The 23247-nt window shown below is 43.3% G+C and overlaps 1 long non-coding RNA gene across 1 annotated transcript; it reads right to left on the bottom strand.

Moving 5' to 3' along the window:
- Window positions 1-2122: 2122 nt before the first annotated feature.
- On the bottom strand, window positions 2123-13407 carry LOC119700603. Its single transcript, XR_005256825.1, has 3 exons — window positions 13323-13407; window positions 12148-12210; window positions 2123-2520 (listed from the first exon to the last, which is right to left on the bottom strand). It is a non-coding gene; the product is annotated as an uncharacterized LOC119700603 (long non-coding RNA).
- Window positions 13408-23247: the final 9840 nt, after the last annotated feature.

The following is a 23247-nucleotide window of genomic DNA, read 5'->3' as shown; positions in this document are numbered from 1 at the left end:
CCTTCACCCCTCCCACCTGGCTGGGAAAGGGCCATAATCTGATCCCCTCTATGCTTTGCTGCTCCCTTCAGTTTCCCCATCACAAAGCCTCACAGAAAACACAGAATTATTTTGGTTAAAGCACATTTCTTTCTTGCCAACACCTCACATGTTTCATGATAACCAATTTCCCAGTGAATAATTACCCTTTTGCACAAAGCCTTTACCCTTTACAGCACAGAAAATTCCCATTATCCACTCTTCAATCCCACACATGCACTGTGAGTGTGGCCCAGCAGGGATTAGCCCTGGGATGAAGGTATAGCCATAGGGAAAGGGGTTCCTACACCTACCCACAGGTTTTGGCTGAGCACAGAGCCCTGCACGTGCATCCCCTGCAGCTGCACCGAGCTGCTCCCTCTGCACAGCCAGCTCATGTGTGCATGTGGGTAGGGAAAGTTTAGAAAAATATGAATTTTCCCCCCTTAACTGCCATTTGTTTATCACCACAAACCAAGGAGGGCTGTTTTCACAGTAGCAGCACCACTGCTGTGGCTGTGACACCCTTGGGGCTGCAGTCTGGGGACAGGACTTCAGGATTTGTCAGCTCTTCCAGCAGTTTCAGTAGATGCCAGAAAAGATTCTTCCCAAACCTGCCTGCTCTTCTGAGTCAAATGGATAACACAACTGGATTTATTCCTTGGTCTTTTTGCCTCTGTCCTCTCTGCTTTGGGGCAGAGTGGACTCTGTGCAGTACACGTGAGCAGAGGCCTGTGGAAGCCCCCCATCCATCCACTATGCTCTGGCTTCCCTCAGCTCCAGCTAGGCACATCAAAGAGGTGGTTTTCAGCTCTAGCCCGGCCTGGCTGCCTCTGTGTCAGGCTGTGAGCAGGTTGCTAGCCCCACTGACCTAGCCCTATGGCAATAATTCAGGTTAAATTCTGAAAATTAGGGGTCAAGGTACTACTGGGAAGCAGTTTTGACTTAACATGAACAAAGTGATGTAAAAAGAAGCCTTGCTGGAACCTCAGACCTGCTGGGGTCCTCTTAAAAGTCTAAAAAAGTGCCCTTAAGGGACAGAAATGTAACAAACAACTTAAGACAAGGTAAGTGCTGATCTCTGGATATATCTCAGGAGGCTGCAGAGAAACTTCTCTGTTATTATTCTTGTGTACCTGGTGTGATGGACATTTCCTGCTGCAGCAGAGGAGCCTGGTGGCTTTGGAAGGTGGCCTGCAGTCACACAGAGGTGCCACAGCAGCTCCTCACTCCATTTGAGCAGACATGGAGTCTCCACCTCCTCCAAAGCACAGGTGAGTGGAGATATCTGATCGTGGCTGCATGGGGCCATCTGCAGAGCCAGCCCTGGGGTAAGGACCTGACAGCTACCCTGAACCCAAACCTCCCACATGGGCTCCAATCAAATGCAGAAGGGATTTGCACCTGGGTATTTCCCTGGCTAGGCTTTGCCTGAACACATGGCTCAGAAAAAGCTCGGACTTTGATTTCCCATCCCCAAACAGATTACAGCATTGTATTTTCAGAAAAATGTTCAACAAAGCTTGGAGCTTTGTGGGGGGTGGTTCTGCAAAGCCCTAAAGACCATCAAGGTTAATTTCATACCTTTTTGGGCAGGGCCAGCTGGGCAGATTTTGCTGTCAGAGCTGCCTCTCAAACCCACCATCAGCATTTTAACCACAGTCACCCTCTGGTGTTAACTTTGCTTTTCAGAGTTGAGGCTTGGCCATGGATCTTTTTCCAGTCTTTCCTTTTCTCTCTTCCCTCTTTCCCATGTCCAACCTTCACCCCTTCCTGCACCAGCTGCTTTCCACCCTCCCTAGCACCACTTTTCTTGCTTCTTGCTTCTCAAGTGTGACTGTCGCTCCAGATCATCCTTCAGGAGTGAGAAAGCCCCAGGGACAGTGATAAAAGGGCAGTGATAACCTGGCTGATCACAGTTTGTCACACATGGGCATGATGGAAGAAATGAGCTTTAGGCAGAGGGATAAGGAAGAGCATCAGGACTGAGAGGCACAATAAGGAGAATTGGTTTGAGAGTTAAAACGCTGGGTAGTTTATCTGGGATGTGGGACAGATTATGGTTTGTGTTGATTTTTTTCTCTTTCATAGACTCTCAGAGAAATTCTGTGATGTGCCAGCACTCAGCATGAAGGGAGATGCTTGATTTATTCCTCACAACAGCCTCAGGAAGTGATCAGATCTACATCAGCCTGGCTGAGAAGGGTCATGAATTACTCAGCAGGGAGTTAGCTTACTCTTAGGAGTGGAGAAATGACTGAAGATGTATCCTGCCTGCAGAAGGAATTCTTGTGGGCTCACTCATCTTCTTAAAAATAAAACACAACTGAAACAAATTCCAATTCTGAGAGATACCTATCACTAATGTGGCTGTTGAATTTGGCATGGCTAACAAAAGAGTGTAATGAAGAATTAGGCCTTCTACAGCATGGGACAATCAAAGTGTCCTCATTCCTCCAGCTGCTCTCAGCATCCTCACCAGTGGATAGGAGTCACAGGTATCTGGAAAGAGAATAGAAAATCATGAAGTTACTTGAAATAGTGCAGGCTAAAAGATATCGGGGGAAAAGATCTGCCTAACAACCTTTAAGTTATCCTTGCTCTCCATAAGCAAATGTTGTTTTAAGGCTACAAAGATGCCTACTTGCCTATGCTTGCCTAAGCAAATGGAATCAGAAAGTCCATTAAAAATTGCTGAAAAAAGAGAAAGAAACAAAAGTTCATTTGTTTTAACAGCACACCCACCAATGCATAAGAAAGCACCACCACAACAGCAGTGGTATGTGCGTCCCCACTTCCTTCACACTTCATCTGAAACCTCATCTGTAATCTAAACCCAGTGAGCTGCCAGAGCAGTCAAATCACACCGAGAGGTGAGGGAGGTGTGAGATGGGTGTTGGGGAGCAGATAATGCCACACAGTGAGGCAGAGATGGACACCAGCCTGAGGGGCTGCTCAGCTCCTTTCCTCAACCAGCTGCTGCCTCTTGCTGCTTGGAGCAGAGTGGAGAGATGAAAGGCAGGCTGTGCACCCCCTGCTCACAGGGCAGGGCAGGCAGGGGCTGGCTCTGCTGGGGCTGGTGACACAACACCTCCACCACAGACACAGCGCTGGGGTTGGCACCCCCGAACGTGTGTGGTCAGATTTCTGCACTTGTTGAGCTCAGAAAAAAACCAAAGAGATTAAAAAGAGCTGTAAACAAACCTGAAGGCAGGCAGTGAACAGCTGGCAACACCTTCTCCACCTCATTCAAGAGGCAATTTTCTGAAAGCAGAGCCACTTTTATAAAATCCCCTCATTTTAAGGGCAGTTCTAAGGAAATGGGTCCATCTCCTTCTTTAGGCTGTGATACTCTCAGAAAGTGACAGGGAATAACTGAGCAGGAAAGAGACATTCATCCCAAGAGTTTTCAAAAAATATCACAGAGCTGTAAGTGCTTGAACAGACTCAAATTCCAGCAATGCCAGTTGCTGACCATTCACAGATGGCCCCAAAATGCAGGCTTTATTAAATCTGATGGGATCTGATGCTGTTTTGCAGGATACAGAATCACAGAATCACAGAATAATGAGGTTGGAAGAGACCTCTAAGATCATTGAGTCCAACCTGTGCCCTAACACCTCACTAGACCATAGCACCAAGTGCCACACAACTCTACTATCAGGGTGCTGATTTCACATCAGCTTCCCAGTTATTCTGGGATGGAGCAGGGATGGAGCTCATGTGTGAAGAAGATGCTGGTGCACACTCAAATTTGAACACTGCACACAATACAGGTGAAAAAGGTGCCTTCCCAAGGGGCTCTGAGCTCTCTGCACCACGAGCACCACTGACACGAGCTATGGGGCCCAGGGACCTCAGTGCATGCCCAGATGTTGCTCCTGAAGGTGAGCCCAGATGTTGCATGAGAGAAACCCACAAAAGCTGAGCTCACGGTGCCCTGACCTGGACTTGCATGAAACTGCAGCACCAAAACTTCTATTGGCCTCTAAGAAGTGGGAAAAAGAGCCAAGTCTTGCAAGCTGCTGAGAAATCTGACGTTCAGGGGTGACACACCACTTTGCCCAGCCTGAGTGACTCATTTGTCCAGGCAGAAATGCAGTTTCCTGGTGCTGCATCTACATGGGGAGTGCAAAGCAAGAGAGGGAGCATTAGTGGGGTGAAGATGAGCAAGGCAGAGTGATTTGTTGTGGTTTTTTAAGCACAGCAGCTGGCTGTGCCCCCAGCATAAGAAGGACGTGGATCTGCTGAAGTGAGTCCAGAGGAGGCCATGAAGATGCTCAGAGGGCTGGAGCTCCTCTGCTGTGGAGACAGGATGAGAGAGCTGGAGATGTTCAGCTTGGAGAAGGCTCCAGGGAGACCTCCTGGCATCTTCCATCACCTAAAGAAGGTACACATGTAGACTGACATAATACAGTTCCAAAAGAAACATTTTGAGGGAAAAAACTTACCTAAATGCAAGAGGTATCACAGCCAATGTATTTCTCACACATCATGATATTATTGATAACTGTGGCTCAGTTTTTGGAGCTTGAATTTATAATGCAGATGGTTTGGAAACATCCAGCACTTAGCTTTGGGGGAACAACTTTCATTAACTAACTTTGTTAGGTTAGTGCTCAGAACACTGCTGGGAATTGTTTCCTTCTTAATTCTAAGGAATCCTTCTTCACTTTCAGGGTGTCTTTTAAATCTCCCCTCTCCCACACAAACAGATTTTCAGTTTTCTCCACAGCTCTCACAGAGTAAAACCCCACAATGTACTACTTCTTTCACAATCCCCCCACTGAGAATCTAGTTTTCTTTCAAACTTTCATATCTCAAGTACAGAAACAGCAAGGACCCGAGCCTGTCAATGCAGGAAGAAAAAGTCTGTGGCCTGAGGATCTGTGGTTTTGCCAGGTGTTGTTAAGTATCAATTCTGCAATGAAGCCCAAGTGTGTGACAAGTGGCACCAGCACATTGTGCAAGGTGGGCTCCCACAGGTGTTCAGGACTTGTGGCTGTGCCAGTCACCTGTGGAAGCTTTGACTGAAGTTTTATGCGCACACTCAGTGTTCCACCCTGGAGCAGAAGTGACTGACAGCACACTCCTAGGAGCAAATCTAGAATCAAAGCAGGATTTTCCTAAATTCAATAGGAATCAATGCCTAAACCTTCATTTTGCCAGGAAAAAAACCACCAAAAGCCAGCCCGGCCTGGCTGAAATAGCACTTCATTGCTTTCAACTGTAAATTGAGCTCTGAAAGGGAGATGAAGAACCCTTGGTGCTCCTTTTCCAAAGCTGTCCCACAGATTTATGGCACTGCACTTATTTATAGTTTCCTTATATTGGGAGTTTTTGTGACTATTTGTGTGGCACCTGTTTTAGGGTGCACTCAAGAGCTGTTGCAGCTGGTCAGGGTTAAAAAGATACCATGCTTGGCTGCTCAACACCGTGCTCTGAAAACAGACGCAGGATGGGAAACAGGTACAGCTGGAGAGACACCATAAGATCTGGCAGGGCTCTGACCTCCTCCCTCAGGCCATTTCCACCACTGCATGTCCAGAAGAACCAGCAGCTACAACATGTCATGGTTAAAAAAGCTGCCACTGTTTCACACTGTGATCTAGTTCCACCGGTGAATGGCACATTTAAAATGCAGCACAAGGTGCTGCGTTTGGGTAATTTGTAGTGATTTTGGTTGAATGCCTCTCAACCTTTAATGAAACATGCTTGGAAAAGTTAAAAGGTTAGATATGACAAGGATGTGGCTCCTCAGCCAGCAGTGGGGTTAACTTGGCAGGTGTTGGTGCTCCCTGTGTGCCTCTCTGAAACCACAGCCCGGGTTCGGGGCACACAGGGTGATTCAGTGGTTCTCCCTTTCTTTGGTGAGAACCTTCCACTGGGGAAACAACTTTTTGCTCTCTTCACTCTGAGATGTTCTGTTTCAGCTGTGGACTTTTTCAGGCAGATTGTGAACCAGGATCTTGCCACAAATTACTCACATACTGCAGCCAGTCACGAAACCAATGTACAAAAAGTCATAAAGGGGAGAACAAACTATAAAATAGTGACACAATTTTGCACATTTATGGCACTTTTCACAGGGCAATGAGTGTGACAGCTGTGTTCAGAGATGAGTATCTGGGCTGCACTGTGTTCACTGAGCAAGCAATTCTCCTGCTTGCAGGCATTTCCTGTTATTCCTGCTCCCTCAGAAGGGTGCTCTTACCACCCTCTGATGTTGGCTGACCTTCATGGAGAGTTCCAGCAGATCTGTTTGCCTGTGAGGGAGAGCAGCAGACACAGGGACACAATGATGTCCAAGAAATGGTAACCTTGGGGAGAAATGCAGGGAAGTGACAGGAGCAATCTGCTTCAGGGGCACAGCACGGCCAGGAGAAATCTGCCAGAATCTCTTTTTGCACCATTTGTAGCTGAAACAAGAGGTCTTGGAAGAGCTACTTAATCCAGGTGACCTGGTGAACCAGGGACAGAGCCAAATTTCACCTTGCAGTGCTGGAGTCTTCCATTCAAGCTCAGTTTTGAACAGCAGCTTTAACCTCGGTTTTGTGCTCTTCATGCAAACAGTTTTACCTTGTCCTTTATGCACAGAGCCAAGCAGCACACAAATTTTCCAGACAAGGAACAGCTCTGATTTAGTGCTGCAGAGAGGAATGCCTGTACCTGCCCTGGACACTGTGGTCTCCAAGGGGTCTCCAGGAAGATCTGAAAGATTTTCTGCTCAGACGTGATAAAGATCTGCGGCTTCATTTGTTTCTCAGATCAGAACTGTAATGCTTTGGTGGCTTTAATGGGAGGAGCAGATGAGAAGAATTAGGTTTCATTACTGACATTTGTCTCTAAGAAGTGAAAAAGAGATGCATTTAAGTAAAGAGTAAAGAACATCGTCAGTCTCTGTGCTTAGTACTTTAAATGTAAAGAAGTACTGGCACAAATGTGAAAGGCCAGGAACAAGGAGATCAGGAAACACATCAACAATAACCATTATTTATGTCCTTAGAAAATTGGTTATTGCTTACCTAAAATAAAGCTGTAAGTCACTTCTGCTAGATGAGAATCTGCTCATTTGCAGCATTTACATCACAGATGCATCATTTTTCAATGGAAATGTGACAAGAACACTTCATTTGGGATCTTATCTTTCATGTTTGACACCAAGAACCTTTATTTGGAGCACAGTTTCTGCAACCATTGTCCAGTGGGTGGGTGAGCAGAGTTCACATTTGGGAATGATCACTGAACAAACCAAAATAATTTCCTTGTTTCGCCAAATCATGCCTTTTCCATATTTTCAGAGATGTTAATCTCCTCCTCCTGACTTTCAAAAGTGCAACTCTATTTTCAAAAGTGAGTCAATTGGCACTTACTGCCCTTCAATTAGTGTGCTCTCAGTGTGCAAGTGGAGTACTACATCATGGCCTTTCCATCTCCTGGGAAGTTTTATGAGTTTTTTTAGACTGACTTCCTAAGAAAAGGAGGTCCATGTGACCACATGGAGCAAGGGTTCCCCAGTAACAAATGTCACTGGCCAAATTTGCACAGCCCTCTGTGACAGAGTGGCAGGAACTCAGAGGGAAGATCAGATCTGAGTGAGAAAAGAGATACACTGAAGAAAGCAGAGGCATTATCAGTCTCAAATAAAGACTAGAAGAGTTTAGGAAAGGGGACTGAAACAAGAACCCCATGGACACTTTGAACTCAAAACTGAATCCTCATGGACCTGGGGTTGAGGTTCCTGGGACCTCTGCCCAATGAATTGTTACTGGCACCTACATGTCCCTGCTCAGCTCAGCTTAGTTCAGTTTGTGTGCTAGAGAATGGACTAAACTACTTGACAGCTCAGGTTCTGACTACCCAGATTTATAATTTAGCAGTAGCAGGAAAAATCTCGAGCCAAGATTGTGATCAACTAGAAAATACAAATTAATTAAAAACAAAAACTCAAACCACCCCACGCCCTCAAAAAAAAACCCAAAAACAAAACAAAAAAAACCCCACCAAAACCAAACAAACCAAAAAAACCCACCAAAACCAAAACCCAACCAACCAACTAATCAAACAAACAAACAAAAACCCCCCAAAAACCCCAACAAACCAGAAAGAAAAAGCAGACTACATTATTTTCCAGGGCTTTTCAGCCTTCCTCTTATACTCACAAAACCAAAACTAAGAGAAATCAGACAGAATTCAAGGTTTTGAGGGCCCTGGTCTCTACTGTATCCCACAGCACAATAACCCACAACAGAAAGCTTCAGTTGGGCAGATTTACTGAGCACAGCAGCTCAGCACAGGTGGCTCTTCAAACAGAGCCACCCTGGGGAAAGCACAGTTGGAGTTGTGCACACCAACAGTGTGATGGCTTTCAGGTCCCACATCAAGGCTTACAGAAGCTTTCCTGTGACCTGAAGACAATGAGAGAGACACTAAACAGCCTCTCATGAAATTGCTTTTAAATGATCAGTTTGCAGAACCTCACAGTACTTGCTCAGTGCAGCAGCTTTCAGGGCAATGTCACACAGGCTTCAGGGGCTCTGCACAAGCCCTGCTCTGAACCCTGCAGGCAGACTGGGCAATTCTCCTCTTTCTCTTGCCTTTCCCTGCCTACCCCAGGCCCTGTAGAAGCTGATGTTTCCAATGTCTGTGGTTTATTGAAGGTCACACTCATGAGTCCTGGGAGCAGCACGAGAGCTTGAACACATTATGGAATTATAAAATCACAGATTAGTTTGGGTTGGAAGGGACATTTCTAGATCCAACCCCCTGCCCTAGATCAGGCTGCTCAAAGCCCAAATCCAAACTGGCCTTGAGCACTTGCAGGGATGGGGCATCCATGGCTTCTTTGGGCAGCCTTTGCCAGGACCTCACCATCCTCACAGGGAACAATTTCTTCCTAATATCCAATCTAAACTTGCCTTCTTCTTAAAAGCCATTCCTTCTTGTCCTGTCACTCCATGCCCTTGCCCAAAGTCCCTCTCCAGCTCTCTTGTAGCCCCTTTAGGCACTGGAAGGTGCTGGAAGGTCTCCTGGAGCCTTCTCCTCTCCAGGCTGAACAAGCCCAGCTCCCTCAGCCTGACTTCAGAGCATCTCAGCACCTCTGTGGCCTCCTCTGGACTTGCTCCAGCAGATTCATGTGTTTCCTATGTTGGAACCACAGGGCTGGATGCAGTATTTGAGGTGGGGTCTCACCAGAACAGAGCAGAGAGGCAGAATCCTCTCCCTTGGCCTGCCCACCCTGCTGGTGATGCAGTCCAGGACAGGTTTGGCTTTCTGGGCTGCCAGTGCAGATGGCCAGGTCATGTCCAGCCTCATTCACCAGTATCTCCAAGTCCTGCTCAGCAGGATTGCTCTCATTCCTTAAAAATCGGGAATACAGGAGGAAAATCTCCTAGACATTGTGTACATCACAACCATTTCTACGTCTAATGGACTCATTTTCCACTTAGAACTGGTAACCAAAAAAGCAAAGCAAACCAAAACCCCAAGAGCAAATAACATGAGTAATAATTTTGTTAAACTGCAGATAGGCCTGTAGCAGTTTCCTACTCTTTTGTTTTGGGGATTCTAATTCTGTTCTAAACAAATATTTAAAATCACACCAGTTCTACATCAGTCTTTCGTGGTTTTATTATTATTGTGCCTTCACTTAAAAATTTTTAATGGCCAGACTTGATGGTCTTTGAAGTCTTTTTCAACCTTAACAATTCTATAAAATGTTTTATCAAAATGCTTAATATGTAAGCAATTTTGATATTTATCCCAGATGCGCAGCACTCTCTAAGAAGTACATCTGAAATCACCACAAAATCCATTTTGCAGTTAACAGTCAGCAGCCCTCTCCTGGGTAAAAGGGAAGGTACAAGAGCTCAATTCAATTCAATTCAATTCAATTCAATTCAATTCAATTCAATTCAACTCAATTCAATAAATATCTTATGCCAAATGTAAAATGAATCCTGAAAGCAACACAATTGATGCAGCCTCGGCACTTTTCAGGATTAAGGTCACTTTTGCCTGGTCAAAGGGAATCTTTAAGTTCAGACCACTTCCTTCTAGACTGAGCACTGCAGATGCTGTGCCAAAATAGGTGCTGCTGCCCCCAGAAAGCAAAATAAGTGGGAAAACTGCAAAGGTTGAAGGGTCTTCTCTGGGGCTGTCACTGAAGATGTAACTATGAGAAATCTAGGACTGCATCTCAGTTTAAGTAGACAGTGCCTCTTAAAACCATTAAACAAACAACAACAAAAAACCCAATCGAAAACCAAAACAAAAAAAAAAAAAATCCCCAAGAACTTATTCAACTCAGTTAACAGCAGACATCAGGGCTTATGAAGAAGTCTGAAAGTGCAAACTGCAGAGGACTAGTAACAGAAGAGTTACTGACTTACTTAATCTGGTGTTTATTTCCTTCCATGTGAGAATGGAGTTATGGAATGGGCTTGCTAAGAAAGTAAGTGTGATATTATAGACAGAGCGAAAGTAACAACCAGCCCAAAGTGCTGGAAAAAGGAACCTGTAGGTTAGAGACTGCAATGGAGGCACGAAACTCAAAGCACACCACGATCCCGTTCCATGCGAGAGTGCTGACACAATGACATGAACAGCATTTACAGATAATACAGCCTCAGCTGCAGTTTTACACTAGAATTGATGAATTTTACTCTAGTATTTATGAAGGGAGCTGGTAAGGTGTCCTGTTGCAGTGTAACCATGGCTTAAACATTACCAAAGAGTATTTCTGATGTCTGAAGTGATGCAAGAGAATTGCAGCAAACTGTTGTCAAGTGCTGATGAGAATAAACCATTCTGAAAAATTAAATAGTATATAGATACTTGACCCAAAGCAAGTACCAGTAGATACCAGTCTAGTCAGACCAGATTTAATTAAAATAAAATCAGCTTAAATATTATGTGAGACAATATCTCCCCAGGAGTGTGGCCCCAACAAGGGATGCCAAACTGGGTATCAAAATATTGCTGATTGGCATGAAGTGCCACTTGTTTCAATACAGGAATTGATTTTACAATAAAAGCTTTATTTTTATGACACACAATGGGCCTGGTGGCTCATCTCTAACAGATTCTGTGTGCTGTGGTGTAAGTAATCCAAAAAAGTTCAATATTCTACTGTTGCTGATTCATGCAGCTTAACCCCTTCAACAGAGCAGTGAAAGATGGACACAATAACTTGAGTTGATTCACACAAGAAAATCCAGTGACTAAGTTCTGGCCATTAGATGAAAGCCCTTCCTGCACACAAAATACATGAACTGCCAGTGTTTGTAGCAGAAAAGGCATTTACAGAGGAAAATTGCAGATTGCTCAAGTGTACTGAACTGTAGAACAGCTACCTAGAGAAAGATAGAAGGAACAATATTCTCTATTAAAAACCTCCCACCCAGTTCAAAAAAGGTCAACTGCAGCTAGGCACAAGTCTATGAAATGTTACTACCACGGGCAGCATTCACTCTGTTTCAATTTGCATAGCTTCTCACTGGAAAACATGTATTTGTTTCAAAGACAGACTTCTTGATATGAATTAAGGACAGTGCTTGCTGTATATTTTCCTTGGACTGGCAGTGAACTGCCCAGCCTTCTTGGCAGACATAACCCAACCAAGTGCACGCTACAAAAAAGCCCTAAAACTTTATAATGCAAAACTTAAAATGAGGTTTAGTTCACCTTTTTCTTGCTGATCACTGTACCGAAAAGACTGGATTATAGGGAGTAACAGTCTGGTTGGCCAAGTTACATCTATTGCACCTCCTGGAGCAATCCTGAACCCTGCTGTGACCTTGTCCTCAATATTTTACAGTAGCTGATGAATTGCACAGAAATATATTCTAGGGACAGCTTCAAAGATTACCCTTCTTTGTTATTACAAGATCCATTTTCATTCCTCGGTGCTGTAAAAAGGCTGACAGGACTTAAGATTCTTTCTTCTTTGTAAATTCATCATATTGTAGTTCTCTTTTTATATAACTGTCTTTTCTCCTGCTCGTTAAGTCAATTTCCCACCTCTTTACAATGTAGTCCCTCTGGTTGCGCTCAATCTTTGCCAATATAAAATTAAGCTGCTACAGCTGAGTCAGCAGTGATGAATGCAGAGCTACAATAACCTCTTACCTCAGTAGAACACTTGTAGTGCTGGAAAACTCAATAATTCATTTGCCCCAAGAGAGAAACAGCCTCAAAAAAAAAAAAAAAGGACACAGAATTCAAAACATTTGTCTCCACTTTGGAACCCTAAAGATCCACTCTGCTCAGGTTTTCTGCATGCTCACAGGATGGTGATTAACACATTTGACATATGTGACTATGAGAAGTCTAGGACTGCATCTCAGTTTAAGTAGACAGTGCCTCTTAAAACCATTAAACAAACAACAACAAAAAAACCAATCCAAAACCAAAACAAATAAAAAAATCCCCAAGAACTTATTCAACTCAGTTAACAGCAGACAACAGGGCCCATGAAAAAGTCTGAAAGTGCAAACTGCAGAGGACTAGTAACAGAAGAGTTACAGGCTTTTTTCATGCATTTGACATGAAACAGGCAGGGCTCCCAGGCAGTGACTTGGCTGGGGAAGGCAGGGCAGCACCTGGAGCATGGCAGTGTCACCTGCTTTGATGCAGCTGCTGGACTGCCCTGCTGTTCCATCAGGAAACAGCACAGGAGCTCAGCTCCAGCTGCGCCGGGGTCACACAGCCCAGCACAGCTCAGCCTCCCCTGCTCCCCCAGCCCAAACAAGGCCAGCACGTCCTGACCCACAAACGGGACAGCAGCTGCTGCTGGGGATGGCTGGAAGCACAGCACCATCAGAAGGGCTGGGTAACCACTTTTCAAAAGCCTGATCTGGTATAATTTCAGCTTCAAAGTACATGAAAAAAATGTACAAACACATGTAGCATTTTTCTTTTTATTTCTGGGTAGTTACCGTATTTTTAGGCAAAGATATGTTTGTATATATATATATATGTATATATATATATGTATGTATATATGTGTGTATATATATATGTGTATATATATGTATATGTGTATATATATATGTATATGTATATATATAAATAAATAACACCTATTAAATATATTACATATATTAAATATAAATTTACATATATATCTATACATACACATATATATCTATACAGACACACATATATATATATATATATACACACATATATATACATGCATATATAAATATCTCCATCCATATATACACACATACACATACACACACATATATATATTTATATATGTATGTATGTATGTATGTATGTATGTATGTATGTAATACCTGGGCAGGGTATTTCTACATGGTATTCTGACAAACTGCAAGAGGCAGGCTCAGGAATAAACTGATGTGTCTCTCACTCAAGTCCCAGCCAGGCAGTGAGCTGTAAATGGCCTTCAGTTTGGTCTGGGGCACTGCAGGCTCCTCCCCAAGGACGCCACTACCTCCACAGCTGCTAAATGACACATCCCTGCTCTCTCCCCCTGCTCTCTCCCAGAGAGGGCTCATGAACAAGTCTGACCTTTTTCCTTCCAACTCTGCCTCAAGGCCACTTGTTACACATAAAATTGACAGAGCATGAGGAGATCTATGCTCCCACTGCCTGTGTGCAAGCAGGTCTAGAAATATTAAGCCAAATTTTAGGTTTTTTGCTTTCAGATTCACGAGACATCTTTCCTGGCAACAAAGAAGAACTTCTTTGAAAGGCTACCTGACAGTTTGTAACCATGTCATCAGAAACTTTTGAGAGAATCAATCAAAAGCTGTGCCTCTGCAGAACTGCCAAACTGACATTGTCATTTATATGCCTCCAAAATATTTAATGGTGCTGGTGGTGTGAATTTGGAGTGGAACAAGTTAAGAAATGGTTCACTGCAGAGCAGACCAACTGCTGATTGTCACATTTATGATTGTCATCATAAAAAGATCTTGATAAAAATGCTTAGGAAATGTAATACAAGATTTTTGTTCTTTTAAAAAAATACAAGCATTCATAACACATGAAGAAGTCAACCAATATTTTTTCAGTGTTGTTTTCCCTTTATTTTTAGTCTAAACAATTTGTTGGTCAACAGCCAAACGTCAGAGGGGAAACCAGATTTCTGGACTGGAGACATGGATCCAGCCCACATCTCCTATCTACCAGGACCCAATGGCAATATCTCCTCATGGGATTCTTAGTAAATTTTATGGTCTGCCCTTGCCACGGGTTCCTAGCTGTGTTTTGGAATTTATGGCACCTGGCAGTGCCACAGACATGCTGTGAGAGTTCATGGCTTGAGGAGTCCACTGACATACCACGGCTACAGCAAATATTAACAGCAGTTTAAGTATCTCAAAGGAATGCATAAGTGAAGCAGCAAACATAAGGAGTTTCTAGAAAACAAATGATGAATCTGATCCCACTGAAATGCTAAGAAGGGTTTGGCAGGTGATTTTAGCACAAGATATTTAGCCTCAGATACTCATGAGATTCCATGAAGAGAATTGCAAAGATCCCCCACAGATTTAATTTCACATTCATGGGAAGTGTGGAGCTGTAACAATTCCCTCTGGCTTCTGGGGCGAGAAATCCCACTGAACAGATTGGTCCTTCTGCAGTTATGGCCCTGTCTTCAGTTTCACAACTCACCATCTGCCTCACCTGTACCATTTGCTTTGCCCCATCATCCTTCCCAAGCACTACAGAAATACTTCTTTGCAGAGGGAACTGGGCTGCAAAGAGCACCTGTCAAAGCTGATTAGACAGAATGGGAGATGAGTGTTCAGGCACCATCCAGGCATAGAGGGAAAATCCAGCAATAAAACTGGCAACACCTTCCTGTTCTGCCATACTTCACTTGTGTGCCCAGAAAGTAAATGTGAAATACAGCCTAGACTTCCATGAATGTACTGCCTAAAAGCTGTCCTTTAAATAGCAGATATTTGTGCCAAGAGAAACAAAATGTTATTGCTGTTGGATTGTCAAGGCCAAGGAAAGCAGACCCTGGAGACTTCTGCTACCCATAATGGCATGATTCTTTTCACTACCAACTCTCAGCAGCCATACAGTATTTCCTGTGATTATTTTAGCTCTTTGATGATTCAACAACTCAAGTCTAGGACAGAGAATCGGTGCCAAAAAGATTTTATCTATCAAAATGCCTGCAAAATGCTAAAAAGGCAAAACATTTGCACACAAAAGTCAATCTGCATTCCTCCCTGGGTGTGTAACACCATTCATGTACAGTAGTCATCTGAGATGCTTGGGCACTTTAATAAAGGGCTGCTTTACAATCAGACTTAAATCCCAAATGTGCTGCAGAGGCTATGGAGCCCTAACAGAGAAGGAAGACAGGTGGGAGGAGGTGAGAAAGAAAAAGGCTGGAAAGTTGCTTTATGGCTCTGCACAGAGACAGGGGACAAGACTTGGTCAACACCCGTAAATATACATTCTCACATGTAGGTACTTTTGTATTTAGGCTTGTAAGTTTGAAATCTGGTTTTCACTTCTGTGCATCTCTGAATCCTGCAAAGGTAGCATGGGAGCAATGAGTTACTGTGAAGGGGTGAGTTAAAACTTAATTCTTATGAATGTAACTTTGATGGACCTTTCAGTATTACCCTAACCAGCAGCACTGGCATAAACAGCATCACTTAAAATGACTGTTTTCAGTTGGGGTATGAACAATCTTTGTTTGAATTCACTGGTTTTATCAGAAAACAGGCGTTTCAAAACTGTTCAAAGGGCTTGACTCCTTTGAGGAAACACAGTCAGTGTTCTTGCTGCATCACTGCTCCCTCTGAGCCAATGCTCACCTTAAGTCACACTTGGAATTCTGCCTCATAATTTAACTTTTTACCATACCATTTTAAAGCTTGAGATAGAGGTTTGTAAGGTAATGATTTGATTCAAAACTAATGTTTTAGTGAGTTGGTCTCAGTCTTACAAGTTCTCCAGCATAACACAAGCTGTGGATCACTGAAAGTTTATTAATTAGCAAAAACTACTCAAACTTTACAAAGACTGGTGGATGAAGACTTTTCTAAACACATCCACTTTTGCTCTCATAAAAATGACTTCTCATTCTTATCTCCAATGTGACTTAAAAATGGCATGAATATATTGAAAGAAACTGTTATTAAAACACAATAAATCATAACAATAAATGCATGCTTGAAAGCCAGCATACTATTTATTGGTGTAATTTTCTGACTTGTGCATTCTGAGAGGACACAGCACCTAATACAACAGATGAAGGGACATTAAAATCAGTCTGAGACAATAGTGGATAACAGTGAAGACAGAGAGCAGCTTCATTGTTTCAATGTTCAGACACAGAAATTCTGGACATTGAGAAGCCAACGGGAACTTCAGGCTCTCTTAACAAAAAACCCGAAGTCCTTTAAATAAATAAAAAGAATAAAAGTAACTGAGGTGGATTTTGAAAACCTGAAACTAAGCAAGTTGCCTAATAATAATAATGAATCAGACTCTTGTTGTGTGAATTGAAAGATAATACTGGAATCATCTGCTCAGGGAGGTGGTGGAGTCACCATCCCTGGATGTGTTTAAAAAAAGACTGGATGTGGCACTTGGTGCCATGATCTAGTTGAGGTGTTAGAACATGGGTTGGACTCGATGATCTTAAAGGTCTCTTCCAACCTAGAAATTCTGTGATTCTGTGATAATGATTTGCTTACTGTTTCTTTATTCTCCATTGTGACCTTAGAATCACAGCCAGCTCTCTAAAAAGTTTTTTTTCCTCATTGTTACAGCAATTCCATAAAGCCACTAAAACTTTGATATGAGAACTCTTAAGAACATTTTAACATTATTGTATTTGCATATTTTACCACTTGAGAGAAGCTTGAGAATGTTCCAACTTTAAACCTTTGCTGTCTGTTTTCTTACTTTTGCTGCATTAATTGTGGAGGAATATTTGTAGAATTCCATGTAGGAAAGGCAAGGAAAAAAGTGTTCCCTGGGGGCAATAAAAACATGGTAGGAAAAATAGTAACATTAATTAAAATATCAGAAACCAGGTAATTTTAAAAAGTCTGTTCACCCCAGGATTTTCTACCACTTGATTAAAAAGGAAACGCTCCCAGCTTTAGCCTATTATTAACTTTTCTTTCCCAATACTTCAGGGCAAAGAAGACAGAAAACAGAATAATGGAGTAAAGAAAATGCCTGGGCTAGACAAACCCCTTAAGGCAAAGGCATAAAGTTTCAAGTTCAAGGTACTAAACCCACAAAATGACACAGCCAAATTGTACCTTCAGATGCCAACAGCAAACACAGCATTTTAATGAGAAGTAGGTGGATGTGCTTGAATCAGGTACAACAACTGCAGTTCCTCAAGAGCAAACACTGACTCACACCTTGCTCAGTTTGGGAGCCCTTCCTTCCACACGGCACCTCCGAGGCACAGCCTCACAAGCCATGGGTGTGGGAATCCTTAAAATCAGAGGGTTTTGGGAAAGCTGCAAAAGGCAGCCTCAGAGAGAGCGGAACAGTGATTAGAGCTGAGGAGCAGCCATGAGATTGGTCAGCAGAAAAGCTACATGAGATGTAGAAAGTAAGGACAGCTAGAACAATGGTCTGTGAATTAATGCTTGGCTAGAACAACTCCCTTGGCTACAGAAAAGTATATCTAGCGAGATATTAGGAAATTCTAAGCTTAATAATGGAGCTCTGTGCATTGTGTTTTAGGCTCACAAGCAGGTATTGTATTCGAAATAAGTAAGCATTGCTTTAACTAAAGCTACATGTGCTTAGAGTGGTTGGACAAATCTACTGTCAATGTGCTTTTGCTTTGTGTGATTGGTCAAAAAACTTTTAAAGTGAGTTGTAACATTGAGATCTTTTTCTGCTGCCTGGGATGTGAGCTGCTGGCATCTTCCCATTGTCATAACCATGTAATGAGACTGATGCTGGAAAATAAACAGCTCGAGATGTGTCCCACAGCAGCCCTGTCCCGTTTGTGGTTTGTACATAGACCCCTGGCTGGCAATTCTGGGGTTACACAGCTCACCAGGACCACCTGCCAGCCCCACTGGAACTGTGCATGCTCAAGCCTGTCCCAGCAGCACACAGAACAGGTTAATTTGCATCACGTGCACCTCATTAATCCACATCCATTGGTTTCACTCTGCAAGCAGCAGAGGCAGCCTGCAGGCTGTCATTGTCTCAGCTAGCTGCTTGCAGCTCCACATGATGTTCAAACTCTCTTGCTTGTAATCAGGCCATCATATTCCTGCCCCATAAAGGGAGGAAAGAACAAAACCTTGGATGCTGAGAGTATCAGGTGTCTCAAGCTGCAGGCAAAGAGCAGCACTGAAATCCCTTTAGGCTGAGGGCAGCAGGAAGCACGGTCAGTGCACAGGAGGAGTCAGGCAGCAAACGTAGATTCACTCAGATATCCACAGAAATTCAACTTAGAAAGGGCAGGCAAAGGTAACAGACTTTGAATCCCCTATCAAGTACAGTGGACTGTGGTGTTACAGCTCTGTATTCCAAATGAGGAAGGGAGGCTCTGCCAGTGAGATTTCCATTTCTGCAGTGAGGTGAAAGACTTTTCTCCAAGGAAACAATATCGTAGTAGCATTAAATTGTCATTTTCTCAGTGAGTTTACTCACTGAATATATTTTGAATGATTTTTGTTTTGTTTTCAAAGCTCATGGGAATGCACAAAAATGAAACACCAAACTGGTTTCTGCTTGGAAATGAATGCTGTTAATGCTGGCACTGCATGTTTCCATAAACTAGCTTTATCACTCAAACCCTAAGAACTTTTCCCCACAGAATGCCATAGCAAGAGTTAACTTACAAGCTTTCATATGCAATTTTGAACACTACATTAGCATTAATGGGCTACAACACAGGACTAAGTCTGTCCTCTGCTTCCTCCTTCCTATCACAGCCATGAGAACTGGGCCAGATTATCAGTGCTGCAGCAGACTGAAATCAGCTATCCTTCTTCTATCAGAAAAAAAAAAAAAACCAAAACAAACTGCACTTTTTAAAGTGTCAAAAGATTTTTATTGAAACCAGCAGCTCAGGATTTCAGAAAACAAGTATTTGATTTTTTTGTTTCAGTTTATGTGAGCACAGTTTGATCCTGCTGTGCTTTTCTTCTTGAAATACACCAAACACTTGACTAGGGTGCAGCAGAAAGCTGAGTAAGTCTATGCTGAGTGGTTGATTCCTTCCAAAGAAGAATCCTTAGGATAACAGACTCTTTTCCTTTTCCACACTGGCATGTTTTAGTCCTCCTTGTGTCCTAAGAACACAGGAAGAAATACACCTCACTTTGCACTCTCTGGGGCAGGTTAAGACAAGGTGCTTGTCCTTCTGCCCAGCTCTGTTCTGACATACAAATGCTCCCATTTGATTGTAAGAGAGCACTTTGTGCCATGCTATTTCCCAGCCTCCTCTCAGTGCCCTTCAAGAGGAGTTTGTGGAATACTGGGTGAGAAACATGATCAGTAAATTGGTACCCAAACTCTTCCTCCTCTCCAAACATGATCAGTAAATTGGTACCCAAACTCTTCCTCCTCTCCAAACATGATCAGTAAATTGGTACCCAAACTCTTCCTCCTTTCCAGTAAGTGAATAAGATTTGCTGAAGAAGGGAGGGTGGAAAATTAAAAATTCCTACCATATGAGAGCTATTTCTTGAGTCTTGAAAAAAGGATGCATGACTTTAACTACAGACTGACTCCATTCCTACAGGCACCAAGGGGTTTTAGTTTGTTAACACTGAGTCAGAAGAAATTCCTTACACTAAAACAAAAATTATAAGTTCTTTATAATTTTATCACACAGCACACACATGCTCCAAAGGGAGGATGTGTGTGTTATGTGATAAAATCATTAAGAATTGTACCATTGAGTCTTTCCAAAGCTGAAAGTTACTGCTGATTTTGCACTGAAGAAAAGGATACCCTCTGTTCTCACAGATTCTCAGACCAGAAAGTACCCATAATATGCAGTTCCACACCTCTGTTTGGCAGAGGTATGAGCTGACAAACACACCCAACAACCCTTGCTGTGTCTAGCTCATAAAAAATAAGAGTGTGAGCTACCTCTAAGGGTTAAAAACCACAACCCTCAGACTCCTAAACCCCTTGAAATTTCCAGGAGGTTGCAGCGCTTTTGAAGTTGTTAATGTACCAAATCAGATTTTGGAGTTCAGAAACATGAGAATTCAATTTAGGAAATATGTGTGAAAATAGGAATTTAAACCTAAACATAGCAAGACCAGATTGCAACTTTCCCCAAGTATATTCCTTTGGAGAGCTCTCATTCTTTCCTCCAGAAAGCTGACTGCTTAAAATAGCTGTCAGCTTTCTAAAGGGAGTGATTCATTCCACTGCAGTTATTTCTGCTCCCAAGAATACTAACAAATTGATCTGACAATGGGGAAAGCTGCTGCTAATGGATGTCTCACATATTTTAAATAAAGCCCACATTTATGCGTTGCTTAGTGTGTGGTTTTCAGTTTTTTAACTTGATTTTCATCATACAACCTATCAGTCAGTGCTTTTAAACCACTGACCAAAGCCTTTCAATGACTGCTAGTGACTGCTAGTAATTAGTTAGTAACTCCCTTGTAATTGCCTCAGAGCTAGTAGAACCTGTCTAGTAATTCCCAATAACTACTAGAGCTAGTAAGTCCCTAGGAACTGCTCAGTAACAAGAAGAGCCCCTCAGTAACTACTAGGAAGAATCTAACAACATTGAAATAACTTAATAATAATATTATAATATTCATATAATAATAATTGTTATTATGGTAACTGCTGGTAACATCTTAGTGCCTAACAACTGCTAGTAATGACTTGGTAGCTCTGTAATATCTAATATCTACTAATCTGAATATCTAACCATTACTAATATATATCTAACATTTACTAATCTAATATCTAACAATTACTAAATTACTAATTACTGTCTCATAACTGCCCAGCAAATAATAGTTACTGCCTCACAGCTCCTAGTAGCTACTTAATACCTGCTTAATAATTACTAGTAACTGCCTAGTTATTACTAACCAGCCCTTCCCTTCATGGCCCCATTGACCCATCCCTTTTCAGGGCTGAATTCCCCTCAGCCCCCATTGTTTCCACCCCAAGGAGAATGAGCACAGTAATTTCCCCCCACTTTTCCCTGCTGGTGCCCCAAAAAGGGGCTTCATTGAGGTCAGGGCCTCCCCTCACCCTGTGAGGGGTCACAGTGGGTGGTTAAAGCTGGATTGCAGTGGCTGGAGGAGTCTGAGGAGCTCCTGCTTGGTACAGGGACGTTTTCCTCCTGTTTTTTCTTTTTTTTTTTTTCCTCTCTAATTCATGGCTTGTCTGAGCTCTGCTCACAACAGTCCAAAGCTGCTGCCACTAAATTTGATAAAATCGTGTTTTGGATAATTTTTAGAGGGCAGCAGAGGGTGCTGGGAATTCTCCTGTGGGGAGGATGGGGCCACTCACCCCTCCAGCCCAAACTCCAGGAAGATCCAAAGCCCAGAATAATCTCCTGCTGAGGGCCCAGCCTTGCTCCATGCTCCAAAACTGGTGCTCTTCTCCAGCTGGCTCTGAAATTCAATGGTTTTTTCAAGGGGCTCAGAGTAGGTTCACTGCTCTAAATACAGATTGAAAAAGAAGGAATCCCTGATATCCAGCACCTACTTTGAAAATATAGGCTATTTGTTGTAATTTTATTATTCTGTTATTCTATTCTGTATTATTTGTTATCTGGGAACCAGAAACAGTGCTTGGAGTGATTAATGACTGTGCTCAATATAGCCACGCTCCAAGCTGTGAGAGTTTGGGAGGAAAAAACCATCAGCAGTGATTTTGAGGTGTTGAGGTCCTTCTGACAGTTTCTAAAAGATGCCCAGAGCCAAGGGAATAACCTCTGAACAAGAGATGAGAGCAGGGCATCCTGACATCACCTACCACACGTGTAGAGCATTGCAGCCAAAATTGTGATTACTTGTAGGAGTTTAATTGACTTTTCTGGGCTGCACTGGATGAACGGGGAGCCTTGTGCTGGTGGCTCTGGGACAGCTCTGGCCCTCCTCAGGAGCCGTGGAGGTGTCTGGTTGGTATGGAAATGCTGCTCACAGCCACACGAATAGCCAGATCACCCTGAATTTATGGAGCTGTGGATTGACACTGTTTGGGCTTGGCACAAACAAGACAAGGTACTTGTCTTGCAGGCAGGCTGTAAGACAGGGATTTGTTATGATACCAGACTTTATCTGCAGGCAAGATGAAACACTGCCAGAGGCTTTTAGCAGAAGCTGCTGAGCTGCTGTGCCTCAAAGAGCCCAGTGATACTTCCCACTGCCTTGGAAATGTAAAGGATTTATTTTACTGCCACAGGATGCACAGGATTTACTCTCTTTCTTTCTCTGCATCTCACTTTTGCTGTTGACCAGGCAGATTTTCCTGTGCAGCACAGAGATGTGGGAAGAGGACTGCAATCACTGTTATCTGCACAGTGCTTAGAGCAGGAAACAGCATCGGGTTTCCAGGGTGGAGGGTGAGATTAGCAGGAACCAGCCCTGTGAAATGCTGTTAAATGATAAAGAAATGCTGAAGGACAGTGTGGGCTGGGCTCAGTTTTCACAGTGAGTTCACTCTTAAACATGAGGGCCTCGTGTCTCCCTGAACTTGCACTGGTGCAGAGAGTAAAGCCAGGGCCTTGCTGCTCCCGAGTTTGGTCTCTCTGTTGGACCATCCTTTGCCACTCAGGAGGCTCAGATTCTCTTCCACGGCCGAGCACTGGGGGTGGGGACAGCTCTCAGGTGTTGGTTCAGAGAGGTTTGGTGCATCCAGGATGGTGAGAGTATCTAGGATGTCCTGCTTGCTCCTGCAGTCTGAGCTGAGCTGTTGGTGTCCTTCCAGCTCCTTCCCCACTGCTCTGTACACACGCTGCCCCTGGCATTTGAAATGTGAATTCCTCTTTTCCCGGTGGTGACAGGATGCTGAGAATGTCAAGGCACATGTTTCTCTGTTATCCCTGCCTCTAAACTCGCTGTCCATCTCTTGGAGGGTAAAAATAAAGCAGCTTTGTTTGATTTCTAGAAAAAGCCAGACCGCAGTGCAGGGGTCAGGAATAGGCATGCCAGCCCTCCCCATCCCACTGTCTCAGCTGTTGCTTCCTGAGAGACAGAAGCATGTGGTGGCTAAAAATACCCTGTGAAGAGAATACACTCTCTCTCCAAT

This window comes from Motacilla alba, chromosome 4, assembly GCF_015832195.1.
Source record: "Motacilla alba alba isolate MOTALB_02 chromosome 4, Motacilla_alba_V1.0_pri, whole genome shotgun sequence".
In the NCBI taxonomy this organism is placed as follows: domain Eukaryota; kingdom Metazoa; phylum Chordata; class Aves; order Passeriformes; family Motacillidae; genus Motacilla; species Motacilla alba.
The sequence above is the reverse complement of the archived record's forward strand: the minus strand, read 5'-3'. Positions and strand labels throughout refer to the sequence as shown.